This window comes from Rattus norvegicus, chromosome 16, assembly GCF_021556685.1.
Source record: "Rattus norvegicus strain SHRSP/BbbUtx chromosome 16, alternate assembly SHRSP_T2T, whole genome shotgun sequence".
NCBI lineage: Eukaryota > Metazoa > Chordata > Mammalia > Rodentia > Muridae > Rattus > Rattus norvegicus.
Window position 1 is genome coordinate 45466863 of NC_141549.1, and position 18139 is coordinate 45485001.

At 39.8% G+C, this 18139-nt stretch overlaps 1 protein-coding gene and 1 non-coding gene across 1 annotated transcript; one reads left to right on the forward strand and one right to left on the reverse strand.

Annotated features, from left to right (window-relative positions):
* Erich1 (glutamate-rich 1) overlaps positions 1–18139 on the forward strand; it is a gene marked incomplete at its 5' end in the record, with an annotated part of 52793804 nt that overhangs the window by 14596303 nt on the left and 38179362 nt on the right.
* On the reverse strand, positions 12588–12693 carry LOC120097648 (U6 spliceosomal RNA). Its single transcript, XR_015640574.1, has one exon. It is a non-coding gene; the product is annotated as a U6 spliceosomal RNA (small nuclear RNA).

Sequence of the window (18139 nt, forward strand, 5' to 3'; positions counted from 1 at the left end):
CTGTTTATCCGGTCTGTTTCCTTCAGGTTCCGGCAGTGTCTCAGGCGCAGGGTCCTGCCGCTCCCGGGCCCTCCCCTATGGGAACCCAGAGGCCTTATACAGTTGCCTCTTGGGCCAGGGATGTGGCAGGGGTGGGCAGTGTTGGTGGTCTCCTCCGCTCTGCAGTCTCAGGAGTGCCCACCTGATCAGGCGGTGAGGTCTCTCTCCCACGGGGTTTGGGAGCAGAGTGCTGCTCTGTAGGCTTCTTGTATGTCTATGGGTATCTCTTTTTTTAGGTTAGGGAAGTTTTCTTCTATGATTTTGTTGAAGATATTTACTGGTCCTTTGAGCTGGGAGTCTTCACTCTCTTCTATACCTATTATCCTTAGGTTTGATCTTCTTATTGAGTCCTGGATTTCCTGTATGTTTTGGACCAGTAGCTTTTTCTGCTTTACATTATCTTTGACAGTTGAGTCAATGATTTCTATGGAATCTTCTGGTCCTGAGATTCTCTCTTCCATCTCTTGTATTCTGTTGGTGAAGCTTGTATCTACAGCTCCTTGTCTCTTCTTTTGGTTTTCTATATCCAGGGTTGTTTCCATGTGTTCTTTCTTGATTGCTTCTATTTCCATTTTTAATTCCTTCAACTGATTGATTGTGTTTTCCTGGAATTCTTTCAGGGATTTTTGCGATTCCTCTCTGTAGGCTTCTACTTGTTTATTAATGTTTTCTTGTGTTTCCCTAAGGGAGTTCTTCACGTCTTTCTTGAAGTCCTCCAGCATCATGATCAAATATGATTTTGAAACTAGATCTTGCTTTTCTGGTGTGTTTGGATATTCCATGTTTGTTTTGGTGGGAGAATTGGGCTCCAATGATGCCATGTAGTTGGTTTCTGTTGCTTGTGTTCCTGCGCTTGCCTCTCGCCATCAGATTATCTCTAGTGTTACTTTGTTCTGCTATTTCTGACAGTGGCTAGACTGTCCTATAAGCCTGTGTGTCAGGAGTGCTGTAGATCTGTTTTCCTCTCTTTCAGTCAGTTATGAGGACAGAGTGTTCTGCTTTCGGGCGTGTAGTTTTTCCTCTCTACAGGTCTTCAGCTGTTCCTGTGGGGCTGTGTCTTGAGTTCACCAGGCAGCTTTCTTGCAGCAGACAATTTGGTCTTACCTGTGGTCCCGAGGCTCAAGTTCGCTCGTGGGGTGCTGCCCACGGGCTCTCTGCAGCGGCAGCAACCAGGAAGACCTGTGCCGCCCCTTCCGGGAGCTTCAGTGAACCAGGGTTCCAGATGGCCTTTGGTGTTTTCCTCTGGCGTCCGAGATGTGTGTGCAGAGAGCAGTCTCTTCTGGTTTCCCAGGCTTGTCTGCCTCTCTGAAGGTTTAGCTCTCCCTCCCATGGGATTTGGGTGCAGAGAACTGTTTATCCGGTCTGTTTCCTTCAGGTTCTTGTGGTGTCTCAGGCAGGGGTCCTGCCGCTCCTGGGCCCTCCCCCACGGGAGCCCAGAGGCCTTATATAGTTTCCTCTTGGGCCAGGGATGTGGGCAGGGGTGGGCAGTGTTGGTGGTCTTCCGCTCTGCAGCCTCAGGAGTGCCCACCTGACCAGGCCGTGAGGTCTCTTTACCACGGGGTCTGGGAGCAGAGAGCTGCTGTGGGCCGGGATCAATATGTTTTCTTATATTCTAAAATACCAGAATACACTCATTCTACATCAATATATATATTTTATATTATTTTTATTTTATATTATTTCAGCTCTATAATAGACATTTATTTTAAGGACTGTAGAAATAACTATTTAGAACTAATAATTGTATCATCACTAAATAGTTTTATTTAAAAAATATTATGCTCACAGAGAAATACCAGTATATTTGAAATACCTAGTATTGAAAAGGCATGCTACATTTCAAGTTTTAAGGAATTCACTATTCTGCAAGTTAATGTGATCTCTTAGCCATTACACTGCTTATTGGTAACTACACTGGTGTTACAACTGTGAGATAATATTATGGGGTGTAATGAAGGAAAAGAGGTCCATTATAGCTATTCATCAGACAGCCAGTAGCTTAGGATAATTGTATAATAATATACTATCACAATTGCACTTGCGTTAAGATGATCTGATACAAATTTATCATCAATTAAGAGTGACCTAAACTGAAATGGGATATACGGATGAAATATGGAGAGTTCACAGCAGATGGTTTTCAAACTGAAGTCCAAATGTCAGTGAAAAGCACTTGAACATGATTTCATAGGATAAAAATAAATAATGTCTTCTTCCTCCTCCTCCTCCTCCTCCTCCTCCTCCTCCTCCTCCTCCTCCTCCTCCTCCTCCTCCTCCTCCTCCTCTTCTTCTTCTTCTTCTTCTTCTTCTTCTTCTTCTTCTTCTTCTTCTTCTTCTTCTCGGTGCAAACCAATATGTTTAAATTCCTGGAATTTGTGACCTGTCCTATAAATTTCTCCAGGGTCCACTGCTTCCTGGTTCTCTGGGACTTCCTGTTTGAGACACCTGGAAATGTCCCTACAGGCTGTTTTAAAAGTAGGCTATTATACCTACAGTTTCCAGACCTAAGAGACAAAACAAGTTGAAGCTGCCAAAATACAAAATTGTTGCTTCAGAACTTGCTGCAGTTAAACTAAAGGCTCATGGGTATGTTGATCAACCAGTCACATATTAAAAATCTATACCCGGCTACTACAGTTACCCATTCATTTAACACACCACAGACCAAATTTCACTGCAAAGTGCTTGAGTCGGAATGTAGCAGATGAAGGCAAGAGTGTCAAAATACTAATCCAGTTCTTCAGAGAGTTAGAACAATTTGCAAATTCATCTGGAATAACAAAAATCCCAGGAAAGCTAAAACTATCCTCAGCAATAAAAGGACTTCTGGGGGAAATCACTATCCCTAAACTCAGGGAGTATTACAGAGCAATAGTGATAAAAACCGCATGGCATTGGTACAGAGACAGACAGATAGACCAGTGGAATAGAATTGAAGACCCAGAAATGAACCCACACACCTATGGTAACTTGATTTTTGACAAAGAAGCCAAAACCATCCAATGCATAAAAGATAGCATTTTCAGCAAATGGTGCTGGTTCAACTGGAGGTCAGCATGCAGAAGAATGCAGATTGATCCATGCTTATCACTTTGTACAAAGACTAAGTCCAAGTGGATCAAGGACCTCCTCATTAAACCAGATACACTCAAACTAATAGAAGAAAAAGTGGGGAAGCATCTCAAACACATGGGCACTGGAGAAAATTTCCTGAACAAAACACCAATGGCTTATGCTCTAAGATCAAGAACCGACAAATGGGATCTCATAAAACTGCAAAGCTTCTGTAAGGCAAATGACACTGTGGTTAGGACAAAATGGCAACCAACAGATTGGGAAAAGATCTTTACCAATCCTACAACTGATAGAGGGCTTATGTCCAAAATATACAAAGAACTCAAGAAGTTAGACCGCAGGGAGACAAATAACCCTACTAAAAATAGGGTTCAGAACTAAACAAAGAATTCACAGCTGAGGAATGCCTAATGGCTGAGAAACACCTAAAGAAATGTTCAACATCTTTAGTCATAAGGGAAATGCAAATCAAAACAACCCTGAGATTTTACCTCACACCAGTGAGAATGGCTAAGATTAAAAACTCAGGGGACAGCAAATGCTGGCGAGGATGTGGAGAAAGAGGAACACTCCTCCATTGTTGGTGGGATTGCAGACTGGTTCAACCATTCTGGAAGTCAATCTCGAGGTTCCTCAGAAAATTGGACATTGAACTACCTGAGGATCCAGCTATACCTCTCTTGGGCATATACCCAAAAGATGCCCCAACATATAACAAAGACACGTGCTCCACTATGTCCATAGCAGCCTTATTTATAACAGCCAGAAGCTGGAAAGAACCCAGATGCCCTTCAATAGAGGAATGGATACAGAAAATGTGGTACATCTACACAATGGAATATTACTCAGCTATCAAGAATAATGACTTTATGAAATTCATAGGCAAGTGGAGGGAACTGGAAAATATCATCCTGAGTGAGGTAACCCAATCACAGAAAAACACACATGGTAGCACTCATTGATAAGTGGCTATTAGCCCAAATGCTTGAATTAACTTGATGCACAGAACACATGAAACTCGGGAAGGATGACCAAAATGCAAAGGCTTCACTCCTTCTTTAAAAGGGGAACAGGAATACACTTGGGAGGGAATAGGGAGGTAAAGTTTAGAACAGAGGCAGAAGGAACACCCATTCTCAGCCTGCCCCACATGTGGCCCATACATATACAGCCACCCAAGTAGATAAGATGGATGAAGCAAAGAAGTGCAGACCGACAGGAACCGGATGTAGATCTCTCCTGAGAGACACAGCCAGAATACAGCAAATACAGAGGCGAATGCCAGCAGCAATCCACTGAACTGAGATTGGGATCCCCGTTTAAGGAATCTTAGAAAAGACTGACAGAGCTTAAAGGTGCTTGAGACCCCATATGAACAACAATGCCAATGAACCTGATCTTCCAGGACTAAGCCACTACCCAAAGACTATACATGGAATGACCCTGGGCTCCAATCTCATAGGTAGCAATGAATAGCCTAGTAAGAGCACCAGTGGAAGGGGAAGCCCTTGGTCCTGTGATTGTGAATGTGAATTGTTTGGGGGAGGGTGGTAATGGGGGGAGGATGGGGAGGGGAACACCCATATAGAAGGGGGGAGGGGCTAGGGGGATGTTGGTCGGGAAACTGGGAAAGAGAATAACAATCGAAATGTAAATAAGAAATACTCAAGTTAATGAAGATGGAAAAAAAAAGAGTGTCAAGTCTGAAACCCAGGACAAATTGCTGGAGTGCCTATTTAACATTTCGAAGTGGACCTGGCCACCAGGTTCTCCAGCACCCATTAAGTCCCTACTTGTTACATGGTATGGCTGGCGTATCCCATCCTCTGGACTGAACTCTCCAGCCTAGGGGCCGGGCAGCCTTTCCCCCAGAGGCTCTTCTCTATATAATTCAGATATTTTGGTTACCTTTCCTTTTTGTGCCCTTGGCTTCCTGGCTGCTGTACCTAGTTCTCCTCTCTCCCCCCTACCTTTCCCTCCCCATCTCCCCACAAGGCCCAGCTCACTCTAGTCATGTCAACTCTGGACTCTCACGGATGTCTTTGTTTCTGCCTATGCTGTCTCTTTTATATACAATAAACTTCTCTTCAATAATATCTATGAGCAGTCCTTTCCTTTCCTTTCCCTTCCTTTCCTTTCCTTTCCTTTCCTTTCCTTTCCTTTCCTTTCCTTTCCTTTCCTTTCTTTTTCTTTCCTCTGTATTTTCTTTTTTTTCCCATCCAAAGAATAGAGCCTTTTCAGGATTAAAAAGGAAACAGTATCTTAATTCCATGGCTGATAAAGAAAGCAGGCTGTATAGCAGCCTTCCTGAAAAATACCTAGTACCAGGTGATCAGAATAGATGAACACACTGTGAGTTTCTGATACTCTTTATCCCTCAGGGTGCAAAACAAAATTAGACTGTTAGATCCTTCTTGTTTTTTCTCTCCTTTTTTCTTTTATCAAGCAGACTTTCTTTTAAATATGAAATCTTAAGCAGAATTTCTGTTTTTAACAAATACTCATTCTTTCCCCTGTAAGTCAACAAGTAGTTACTGAGAATGCTACATGTCTGGTACTGTTCAAGGAGCTGATACATGGAATACAAAATAGACTGAAGTAATGTTGACAAGGTGGAGACAGGTGGAGACAGGACTGAGGGTCAGGAAATCTGTCCTCTGGGACTTTGAAACTGGATGTTTTATTAGTGCTCAGTTTGAACATAACTGAGATTCTCTTTTGGTTTGTACATGATAGTACAAATCAAATAAGCATCAGACACTCTATTTGATACCTTCCCAAATTAAGAAAAGACGTGAAATAAATACACAAAGAGTGTGATAGGGGGTAGAGGGAAGGAAGACAAAGGGAAAAATAGATGCAGAGAGATAGAGGGAAACACAGGGAGAGGCAGAAATAAAGAGAGGAAACAGATCAAGAAGCAGAGACAAAGAGAGAGAGAGAGAAAAAGAGGGAGAGAAAGAGAGAGAGAAAGAGAGAGAGAAAGAGAGAGAGAGAGAGAGAGAGAGAGAGAGAGAGAGGAGACTGCTAAAAGATGGTGGGGATAAAAGAGCAGTTGTCATTCAGGATTTACACAAATACTTATATTCCACAGTTAAAATATATTAAGCACTTATCCTTGCAGCCAGTCAAAGATAATTTCCTTTGGTTCTTTCCTTATGAAGTCTCTAAATAAAGTGCCAGGTGTTTTCTTTCTCTTTTGAGGAAAAAAAAGACAATCTCTGAAATTGTATGAAGTTTAAATGATTTATGCCCTGGTTTAAAAATTTAGCTTGGAATTTAATGGCTAGCCTGACTTTATATTCAATAATATTTTATTCCCCACACCTGTCTTCTTGAGCAGTTTCAATCATGAATAATGGGGTAGGGGACGGTAAATACTATGTGTTCAGCAAAGGTCTTGTGGTTCCTAGCCAACATGGAAAGGGAGAACAGCTATTACCACAGGGTAGAGCCTTGCAGGGAGTCTGGAGTTTTGCCCTGGCAACACCAGGCTCCGCAACTCTCTTCTCCTTGTGGTTTTTGAAAGACTTGATCTTTCTAATGTTACACACTGAAATCCAACCTATTAGACACTCTATTTCTGGGGAACTTTGTAGGCAGAATTATGGAAAATTCTTGTGGTTGTTGTCATGGTTTCTTGATGAAGGAGCAAAGCTCAGAATAAATTGTTCTCATTTGCATAATGTTTGAATATTCATTGATAGTGATGCTGGAACTGAATCTTTATGCTATAGGGAAAAGAAGCATGATTTCCAGCAGCTGGATGATGTCTTGGGGACTGAAGATGCTGTGAGAGCTTGGCTTGTGGGCTTGGCACGGACGTGGATTATTGATGCAGACTTTCATGAGTGGGACAGGCAGAATTAGTATTTCACATTTGGAATGGTGAGGGTTATTTCACCTTTGATGTCATTTGAGAAGGGGTAAAAAGTCCTGGTCAAATACCTCACTTCCAGTACCTATCATAATGGAATGATTTCTTTGACCTAAGATCTTTGCTGTTACTTAGAGGGAAGAAGTGTTTCTGAGAAGCCTATTAGTTGCCACCACATCATCAATAGCTATTGAGGAGGAGCCTGCAGGAATGACTCCAGAGAAACTATCTATGCTGGTGAGAACAATGCCATGTTGGAGTAGAAAAGAGTACAGAGTAGAAAAATCCAGAGAACTTGACACATAACCTTAGAATGATTCAGGCTTAACTGAGTTCCTGCCTTTATAGAAGTCATTGGACATTTGTCATGGGAAAAGTCTCAAATGTTTCTTGTAAAGAAACATTTCTTTCATCAAATATTTAGTGCTAAGAGTTGAGGGAGGAAACTCTCATTCTTTACAATCATCCCCCCTACCCAACTGAATTTTCCTATTTGGTAAGACAATTCAATTTTCCACCTCCTACTTGGTTTCATAATAACTTTGTATCTGAATATTCATAGAATTTTAGAGGGTAGAGGTTTTGAGAGTTTAGTCTTTCTATTTCTGCCTCACATATTTCAGACAGTAACTGAGATGCATAGCAATTGAGGACTTCTCCTTCTTCAGTAATTCTAGCAACCACAATCATTATTTGCTGTCTGCTGGCAAAACTTCCCCTTTCCTTTGCTACCTAAGTATATTCTTTAGTATGATCCAGTCAATAACAGGTAAGACATCAGGCATTCTGAGCAGTTCATGCACGACAAATGTCCAGGTAGAATGTTTGGAGATACCACCCTGCATTCTGAAATGCTAAGAAAATTATTTCTATCTAAATAGTGTTTTCTCAGGTCTTGTTCTGACATATTATGAATCTGAATTTGCAGTCTTGAAATACTAGAGAGACTTGACAAAATGAGGGAATGATATGACCCACGCAAAGTAATTAAGCAATGTACACTCAATGTTTCATGATTTTGAGATAACATTCAAACTGCATTTTTCTAATATCCTGAATTTCTACTCACAACCTTTGATCATAACTGTACTGGAAGTAATTGTTTGAGTTTTATCTGTTTAATATTGTGCCAGCATTTTGCCTTCATCTTCTTTTTCATGTCCCTTTGGTCCAGGGTGCATGTTTGATTTTATCTGTTGGTGTCTCCTTAGGGAAGGGACATGACTCCAGATGCTCAGAGAAAGGAGCAGATGATGTCAGTTGTAAGGATCACCAAGTTTTGCATGCAGGAAGTCTTCTCAGAGGTTCTTCAAATTCAGTGAAGGGAAAGTCCAAAGATTGCTTTGGCTGCGTCATGCCCTCCTCTGTCTACACCACAAAGATGTAATGACACATCTTTTTATCTGGGAATCCCAAAGCTGTTAGAATCAGGAAACAGTGGCTGCCTCATTTCCCACTGTGGCTTGGACAGACAGCTACTACAATCTGACTTGATATGTTCTTATGTGTGGCACAGATTATATTTACCACACAATCATATTCTGTTGCATGATCTTGCATAAGGAAAGCCTAGACTATCCAGCATCCCGAATCCTAGTTACTGCTGTTAATTAAACATTTTGATGGGGGTGCCTTCTTTATATTCTTTAATCTTAATTTTTCACTATTACTTTCAGCTCACAAATGGAATTCAAAAGAACTCAAAAGTGATGATCACTTCTCTCCTCTGACAGTGTGCATATCCACTTTCATAAGTTGGGCTTTATGGGCTGGAAATGCTGTGCACAAAAGCCAAAGAAAATCTCATGAAAACAATAGTGGCTGACATGAGTGACATCCTTTTGAGTTGTTGCTCATGGTAGTTCAAGTGACTCCAAATATGATATAGGCAACTGCCCTTGGTTGCCTTTCAGAGTTTAAAGGTAAGTTCCCATTCTGGGAGACATTGCATAATTCTGACTTAAGACTTGGAAAATTTGAGCTGGAACAAACATGAAAATCTCTATCCTGTGGCCTACCTTTCATAGCACCAGTGCTATATAATCTGAAAAGAAAAGGAAGCCATCAATATTCTTATCCAGAGGTGATATTTATGAAACACAACACTGGTCAATGTTGCAATATATCCCTAAAGTTGCAAAAGTGGAACTTGTATCTTGGCTGTAACCTATGCTGTCCAAATTCACTCAACACGAGGGGCATAATAACTAATCAACTGCATTCAGTAGATGAGGTCATGGATTTAGAGGAAAACCTATTAACACTATTTTACTAGATCAGCTTCATTCCTAACTGTATTCTAAAATTTATTCTTATACCTACAGATAAATTTAATTCTCACATTCATCAAAGAAGCTCTCTTTATTAGATTAAACCATAACACGGAAAAACACAACTAGCCATAGTACATATATCATCTAATTGAAGGAACCCTAGCCCTGAATGGATACAACACAATTTCTGTAACTATAGGTTATAGAATCTTGGGAAAGAGGATGTGAAATGATTATAAAACCTACAATTGGCTGTGAGGTTGTGACTTCTTAAAATGACAGGAAAGCTACAACATGGCTGCTTAAATAAGACCTAAATCATGACAACACCAATAGGTAATCTAATATGAAAAGGAGAAATCTTTGTGAGTCTCATCCCTAGATAATGAACTGCTGAAAACTATTGACTATTGAGAAGGGGAGACTTAATCTCTCTCAGGAACAAACTCCCTTCATGATTAGACAGTTGAAAATGGTCAGCACTGGGAACATACACCCAAGCCACAAAAAATGACCCAGCAGTTTGCATTTATATATTATGCATATATACAACAGTAATAATAATAATAATAATAATAATAATAATAATAATAATAATAATAATGAAATAAAAAAGAGGGCATCAATTTGAGAGGACATGGGGGACATAAGAAGGTATACAGGAGGGGTTGGAGTAAGAGATGAATGAGGAATAAAATTAGCTTTTAAGTAAAGTAATAATTGTCAATACAGTATATTTTCAAAGTAAAATGACTTTTCTCTCCTCTGAAAACAAAACAAAAAGAACATAAAGTTGGATGCATAGAGAATGGAGTAGGTCCCAGAGGACTTTGGGGGAAGGGGTTTAATGTGATCAGTATAATGTAAAACTCTCCAAGAACTAATTTGTTAAAAGGAGGGAGGTAAAAGTCAGAATTTGAAATAATGAAACAGCAGGAACCTTACTGAGGATCAGGGTTCTATGTGTGCCAGGACTGGGAAGAAATCTTTCATGGTAAAGAGATTTTTATAATGCTGTTCCTAGTACAAAAAGCAGGTAGCTGCAGGAACATTTCTTCACATTGAGAGTTCTCAATGAACTCTCTTTGTTTCTTTCCGGGAGAAGAAGGAACACCCATACCCAGCTGTGCTGTGACTGGAGCTTTAAAGGTCCAAAGCCAGCCTTCCCATTGAGTCGGGTTCTTTTGTTTTGTTTTTTGTTTTAGTCTCATTCTGAAGTGATTGCACATGACTTCTCCCTCTTTGGAATATTAAGTACTTTGTTCTATTGAGAAGACTCTGAGCTCTATTTATAAAATAACATCTAAAGTCTTGAATGGCTCTGTGATATCCGAGGTTCCTTTTGAGGATAGATTTTAGATTTAGACAACAACCCAGAGGACAGAAAGCACCCAGTGAGTAAGTCTGTGGTCACGGTAGGTGATGTTGCCTGATTTCAACAAGGTAAATGGTATTTTTCCAGATGAATTTTACACTCAAACCCCTGGTGATTCATATTTTCAACAAAATGACATTCTCAGAGACTGATTCTAGTCCATACACTCTTCTTGTTCTCGTATATGCTCTGTATACTACAATCTTATACTGGGTCGACTGGAATTAGGTACTTAGGTAACATGCCTGGCATGGTTTCCTGAAATTCTAGTCCACTTTGGACATGTGTTTAATTATATCAAATATGTTTAAGATAATTAAATTGGGTGTTACTTTTTCAGAATTATAAAACCCCAAGAATCTCTTGTATTAATAAATTAATCATTTAAAATCATTTAGGAATGTGGAAATATCTTCAGATGTGTGAAGTAGACCCCAAATTCTAGTCCAGTTGCTCACCTTTTTTCTGCTTTGGTTTTAATCTCTTTCTCCCTTTCTCTCCCTCCCTCTCTTGTTCCCTTTCTCCCTCTCCTCCTCCCTCTCTCCTCCCTTTTATGTTCCCTCTCTTGCCTCTTTCTCCTCCCTCTTGCTCTCTCTTCTCTCTACCCATCTTTCTCTTTCTTCCCTTTTTATTTTCTCTGTCTCCTGGATAGCAGATTAAATGAACATTATCTAACAGAGGAAAAACAAACTTACTTCAACGTACTTCAAACTCGTACAAGATTCTTTTTTTTCCAGAGTAAAAGAACCACACTCCTTTTGGCCACAGTCATTGCTGTCTTTTCGAGTTTCCCCCAAGTTCACACTTCAGGCATCTTTTAATGCTTGTGTGGCCACCACCTATTTCCTGTTATTGTGTTTCTTATTATAGACTGGCCTCTTCGAGCTCTTATCTTTCCATTGCCAGTTGAGGCAGTTTAGTTGAGAGGACTTAGCCAGAGGCAGAGAAAACAGAATGGATAGCTCCTATCAGACCAAGAACCGCAGCGTAGTGTATTAAATAAGGGATGAATGCCCACCATGTCCATCACTGTGCGTGAGTCTTTGTTGTTGTATTTCCACACAAATCAGAATGGAACTCAGTAAATTTTCAGACTTTTAGCTTTCCATCCCTCCCCCCTTTTTCTCCTCTAACCTAAGGGCAATCCTCAATTTTGTTGACATGTCTCTTTTACATTATTTTTGGCTAAAACAAGAAACAAATTATGTTGAAAAATATTGTGAGAACACGTCTCCTTCTAAGATTTCTAGCCCAATATAGTAAACTCCAGAGGTTCGGATTGTTGAGATAATACTTAAGAAAGCATCCAGGGTTTTGCTGATCCTCTTAATCAAATCCCAGTGCCGAGCCAGAGGCTTTCTTATCCAGAACTGAATGTAGGACAGAGTGATTTGAAGGAGTAACCCCGTGAGCTACTACCTAAGTGGGCAGGGAGACCAAGCCCCATGAGTAGACAGAGCGTGGCTGAGGAAGTCAAGCTTACATGCACTTTCCTTACCAAGTGTTATTTTGCAAAAATAGTGTCTCAAGCATGGTTATAAAATAAAATGTCTGATTTTCCTTGAGTATGTATTCTAATCAGAACTCTAGTCAAATTATTATTATTATTATTATTATTATTATTATTATTATTATTATTATTTTTCGGAGCTGGGGACCAAACCCAGGGCCTTGCACTTGCTAGGCAAGCGCTCTACCATTGAGCTAAGTCCCCAACCCTAATCAAATTATTTTTAAATAATCTTGTTTTACCAGTAAAAGTTATTTTAAGGGAATTTTTTATTTAAACATTTTTTTAGTTCATGAACATTATTTACAATATAACAAATTCCCCCTCCTCTCTCTCTCTCTCTCTCTTGCCTTTCTCCTTTCTCTCCCTCCTTCTTTCTGTAGGGCGGGGTTTAATGTAGCTCAGGCATGCCTTGAATCATATTGCTGAGACCATCCTTAAAACTTTTGTTCCTTCACGAAATTGCATGTCATCCTTGCGCAGGGGCCATGCTAATCTTTTCTGTATTGTTCCAATTTTAATATATGTGCTGCCAAAGTGACCCTGCATTCTGCTGCCTACAGGAAACACACCTCAGAGACAAAGACAGACACTACCTCAGAGTGAAAGGCTAGAAAACAACTTTCCAAGCAAATGGGCGGAAGAAGCAAGCTGGAGTAGCCATTCAAATATCGAATAAAATTGATTTTCAACTAAAAGTCATCAAAAAAGATAAGGAAGGACACTTCATATTCACCAAAGGAAAAATCCACCAAGATGAACTCTCAATCCTAAATATCTATGCCCCAAATACAAGGGCACCTACATACATAAAAGAAACCTAACTAAAGCTCAAAGCACACATTACACCTCACACAATAATAGTAGGAGATTTCAACACCCCACTCTCATCAATGGACAGATCATGGAAACAGAAATTAAACAGAGACATAGACAGACTAAGAGAAGTCATGAACCAAATGGACTTAACATTCAATCCTAAAGCAAAAGGATATACATTCTTCTCACCACCTCATGGTACTTTCTCCAAAATTGACCAGATAATTGGTCATAAAACAGGCCTCAACAGACACAGAAAGATAGAAATAATTCCATGTGTCCTATCAGACCACCACGGGCTAAAGCTGGTCTTCAATAACAATAAGGGAAGAATGCCCACATATACATGGAAGCTGAACAATGCTCTACTCAATGATAACCTGGTCAAAGAAGAGATAAAGAAAGAAATTAAAGACTTCTAAGAATTCAATGAAAATGGAGGTAAAACATACCCAAAATTATGGGACACAATGAGAGCTGTGCTAAGAGGAAAACACATAGCTGAGTGCCTGCAGAAAGAAACAGGAGAGAGCATATATCAGCAGCTTGACAGCACACCTAAAAGCTCTAGAACAAAAAGAAGGAAATACACCCAGGAGGAGTAGAAGGCAGGAAATAATCAAACTCAGAGCTGAAGTCAACCAAGTAGAAACAAAAAGGGCCATATAAAGAATCAACAGAACCAAAAGTTGGTTCTTTGAGAAAATCAACAAGATAAAGAAACCCTTAGCCAGACTAACGAGAGGACACAGAGAGTGTGTCCAAATTAAAAAAATCAGAAATGAAAAGGGAGACATAACTACAGAATCAGAGGACATTCAAAAAATTATCAGATCCTACTACAGAAGCCTATATTCAACAAAACTTGAAAATCTGCAGGAAATGGACAATTTCCTAGACAGATACCAGGTACCGAAGTTAAATCAGGAACAGATAAACCATTTAAACAACCCCATAACTCCTAACGAAACAGAAGAGGTCATTAAAGGTCTCCCAACCAAAAAGAGCCCAGTTCCAGACGGCTTCAGTGCAGAATTCTATCAGACCTTCATAGAAGACCTCATACCAATACTATCCAAACTATTCCACAAAATTGAAACAGATGGAGCGCTACCAAATTCCTTCTATGAAGCCACAATTACTCTTATACCTAAACCACACAAAGACCCAACAAAGAAAGTGAACTTCAGACCATTTTCCCTTATGAATAGCGACACAAAGATACTCAATAAAATTCTGGCAAACCGAATCCAAGAGCACATCAAAACAATCATCCACTATGATCAAATAGGCTTCATCCTAGGCATGCAGGGATGGTTTAATATATGGAAAACCAAAAGCGTAATCCATTATATAAACAAACTGGAAGAACAAGACCACATGATCATTTCATTAGATGCTGAGAAAGCATTTGACAAAATTCATCACCCGTTCATGATATAAGTCCTGGAAAGAATAGGAATTCAAGGCCCTTACCTAAACATAGCAAAAGCCATATACAACAAACCAGTAGCTAACATTAAACTAAATGGAGAGAAACTTGAAGCAATCCCACTAAAATCAGGGACTAGAGAAGGCTGCCCACTCTCTCCCTACTTATTCAATATAGTCCTTGAGGTCCTAGCCAGAGCAATCAGACAACAAAAGGAGATCAAAAGGATACAGTTTGGAAAAGAAAAAGTCAAAATATCACTATTTGCAGACGATATGATTGTATACTTATGTGGTCCCAAAGTTCCACCAGAGAACTACTAAAGCTGATAGACACCTTCAGCAAAGTGGCTGGGAAAAAAATTAACTCAATTAAATCAGTAGCCTTCCTCTACACAAAAGAGAGATAAGCCAAGAAAGAAATTAGGGAAATGAGACCGTTCATAATAGTCCCAAATAATATAAAATACCTTGGTGTGACTTTAACCAAGCAAGTGAAAGATCTGCATGATAAGAACTTCAAGCCTCTGAAGAAAGAAATTGAAGATCTCAGAAGATGGAAAGATCTCCCATACTCATGGATTGGCAGGATTAGCATAGTAAAAATGACCATTTTCTCAAAAGCAATCTACAGATTCAATGCAATCCCCATCAAAATACCAACCCAATTCTTCAGAGAGTTAGACTGAACAATTTGCAAATTCATCTGGAATAACAGAAAACCCAGGATAGCTAAAACTATCCTCAACAATAAAAGGACTTCTGGGGGAATCACTATCCCTGAACTCAAGTAGTATTACAGATCAATAGTGATAAAATCTGTATGGTATTCATACAGAGACAGACAGATAGACCAGTGGAATAGAATTGAAGACCCAGACAGGAACCAACACACCTATGGTCACTTGATTTTTGACAAAGGAGCCAAAACCATCCGATGGAAAAAAGATAGCATTTTCAGCAAACGGTGCTGGTTCAACTGGAGGTCAACATGTAGAAGAATGCAGATTGATCCATGCTTATCACCCTGTACGAAGCTTAAGTCCAAGTGGATCAAGGACCTCCACATCAAACCTGATACACTCAAACTAATAGAAGAAAAAGTGGGCAAGCACCTCAAACACATGGGCATTGGAGAAAATTTCCTGAACAAAACACCAATGGCTTATGCTCTAAGATCAAGAATCGACAAATGGGATCTCATAAAACTGCAAAGCTTCTGTAAGGCAAAGGACACTGTGGTTAGGACAAATTGGCAACCAACAGATTGGGAAAAGATCTTTAACAATCCTACAACAGATATAGGGCTTATGTCCAAAATATACAAAGAACTCAAGAAATTAGACCGCAGGGAGACAAATAACCCTATTAAAAAATGGGGTTCAGAGCTAAACAAACAATTCAAAGCTGAGGAATCCCGAATGGCTGAGAAACACCTAAAGAAATGTTCGACATCTTTAGTCATAAGGGAAATGCAAATCAAAACAACCCTGAGATTTCACCTCACACCAGTGAGAATGGCTAAGATCAAAAACTCAGGTGACAGCAGATGCTGGCGAGGATGTGGAGGAAGAGGAACACTCCTCCACTGTTGGTGGGATTGCAGACTGGTACAACCATTCTGGAAATCAGTCTGAATGTTCCTCAGAAAATTGGACATTGAACTGCCTGAGGATCCAGCTATACCTCTCTTGGGCATATACCCAAAAGATGCCCCAACATATAAAAAAGACAAGTGCTCCACTATGTTCATCGCAGCCTTATTTATAATAGCCAGAAGCTGGAAAGAACCCAGATGCCCTTCAACAGAGGAATGGATACAGAAAATGTGGTACATCTACACAATGGAATATTACTCAGCTATCAAAAACAACGGCTTTATGAAATTTGTAGGCAAATGGTTGGAACTGGAAAATATCATCCTGAGTGAGCTAACCCAATCACAGAAAGACATACATGGTATGCATTCATTGATAAGTGGCTATTAGCCCAAATGCTTGAATTACCCTAGATGCCTAGAACAAATGAAACTCAAGACGGATGATCAAAATGTGAATGCTTCACTCCTTGTCTAAAAGGGGAACAAGAATACCCTTGGCAGGGAAGACAGAGGCAAAGATTAAAATGGAGACTGAAGGAACACCCATTCAGAGCCTGCCCCACATGTGGCTCATACATATACAGCCACCCAAGTAGATAAGATGGATGAAGCAAAGAAATGCAGGTCGACAGGTACTGGATGTAGATCTCTCCTGAGAGACACAGCCAGAATACAGCAAATACATAGGCGAATGCCAGCAGCAAACCACTGAACTGAGATCGGTATCCCCGTTGAAAGAATCAGAGAAAAGTCTGGAAGAGCTTGAAGGGGCTCAAGACCCCATATGAACAACCATGCCAACCAACCAGAGCTTCCAAGGACTAAGCCACTACCCAAGACCGTGGGCTCCAACCTCTTAGGTAGCAATGAATATCCTAGTAAGAGCACCAGTGGACGGGGAAGCCCTTGGTCCTGCCAAGACTGAACCCCCAGTGAACGTGATTGTTGGAAGGAGGGTGGCAATGAGAGAAGGATGGGGAGGGGAAGCCTGTATAGTAGGGAAGGGGGAGGGGGTTAGGGGGATGTTGGCTCGGAATTCGGGAAGGGGAATAATAATCGAAATGTAAATAAGAATTACTCAAGTTAATAAAGAAAAAAAAACTTTTGTTCCTGTTCCATCCATATCTCAAGTGCTTGGGTTAAAGATAGTCCTCTGGATTAGATGCAAAGACAAATATTTATAATCATGAAAATAAAAGAAAAATAATCCTAAGTCCTATATAATTAAGGAAACAGGTGAAAACATATTTTTGTCTTAAACATACTCTGAGTTTTAACACAAGCACATCAGATATCAGAGACCTTGGGGGTGGTCTACATTTAATATCATCGATAATACTTTAGGTAAATTATGACATGATGGCTAGATGTACAACAAATTCTGAATGAAGTGGGAATTCCCTTCAACCAAAACAGAAGGGTCAAAGTAGAAGCCAGAGAATTTAGGACATAGTTCATGAAGTGTTTCAAAAGATAAGAAATTGAATTATACCATTTTCTATATGTCCATGCAGTGAATTTCCTGTCACTTGCTCTTCCTTATACCATCAATTCAGTGCTGTAGATTATCTTTCCAACTTCTGAATATGGCAGATTTGTCTAAAGAATCAGTTTATTAAAACATGTGGAACACATAGGACAGTGCAAATATTGCTCAGAAAATTATAAGAACTCTCTATGTATGAAAGATAAGACAAGTAAAAACAAAAAGGCCAAACACATCTGAAGGCCTTAAAATGACAGTTTGAAATAAGAGAAAAGCAAGTACATCTCCTCACAACAAACAAAACTGTGTAAATCCATCAAATGTGCATGAGAATGCTTAGGGCTGGAGCAGAAGACCTGCTGTCAATGCTGATGTCCTCATAAAAGTAATGTTGACAATCAACAGGGAGTCAGTCTAATAACTTCTTGGCTGGTGAACATCATTCGCAATGTAAGAAATCTGACACTTCATAAATCAACTGATAATAATAAGACTGACATTGTCACTTCTTTGTTTTAAATTCCTTGGGGTCCTTATTTTTTAAACTGGTCAACACTTCCATTGAAGACAATTTCATCTTTCATGACGGCATCAATCTTGATAACAAATTGACTTGGCATTTGTCTGCTTAGCTTTAAAATAGGGGTACAAGTT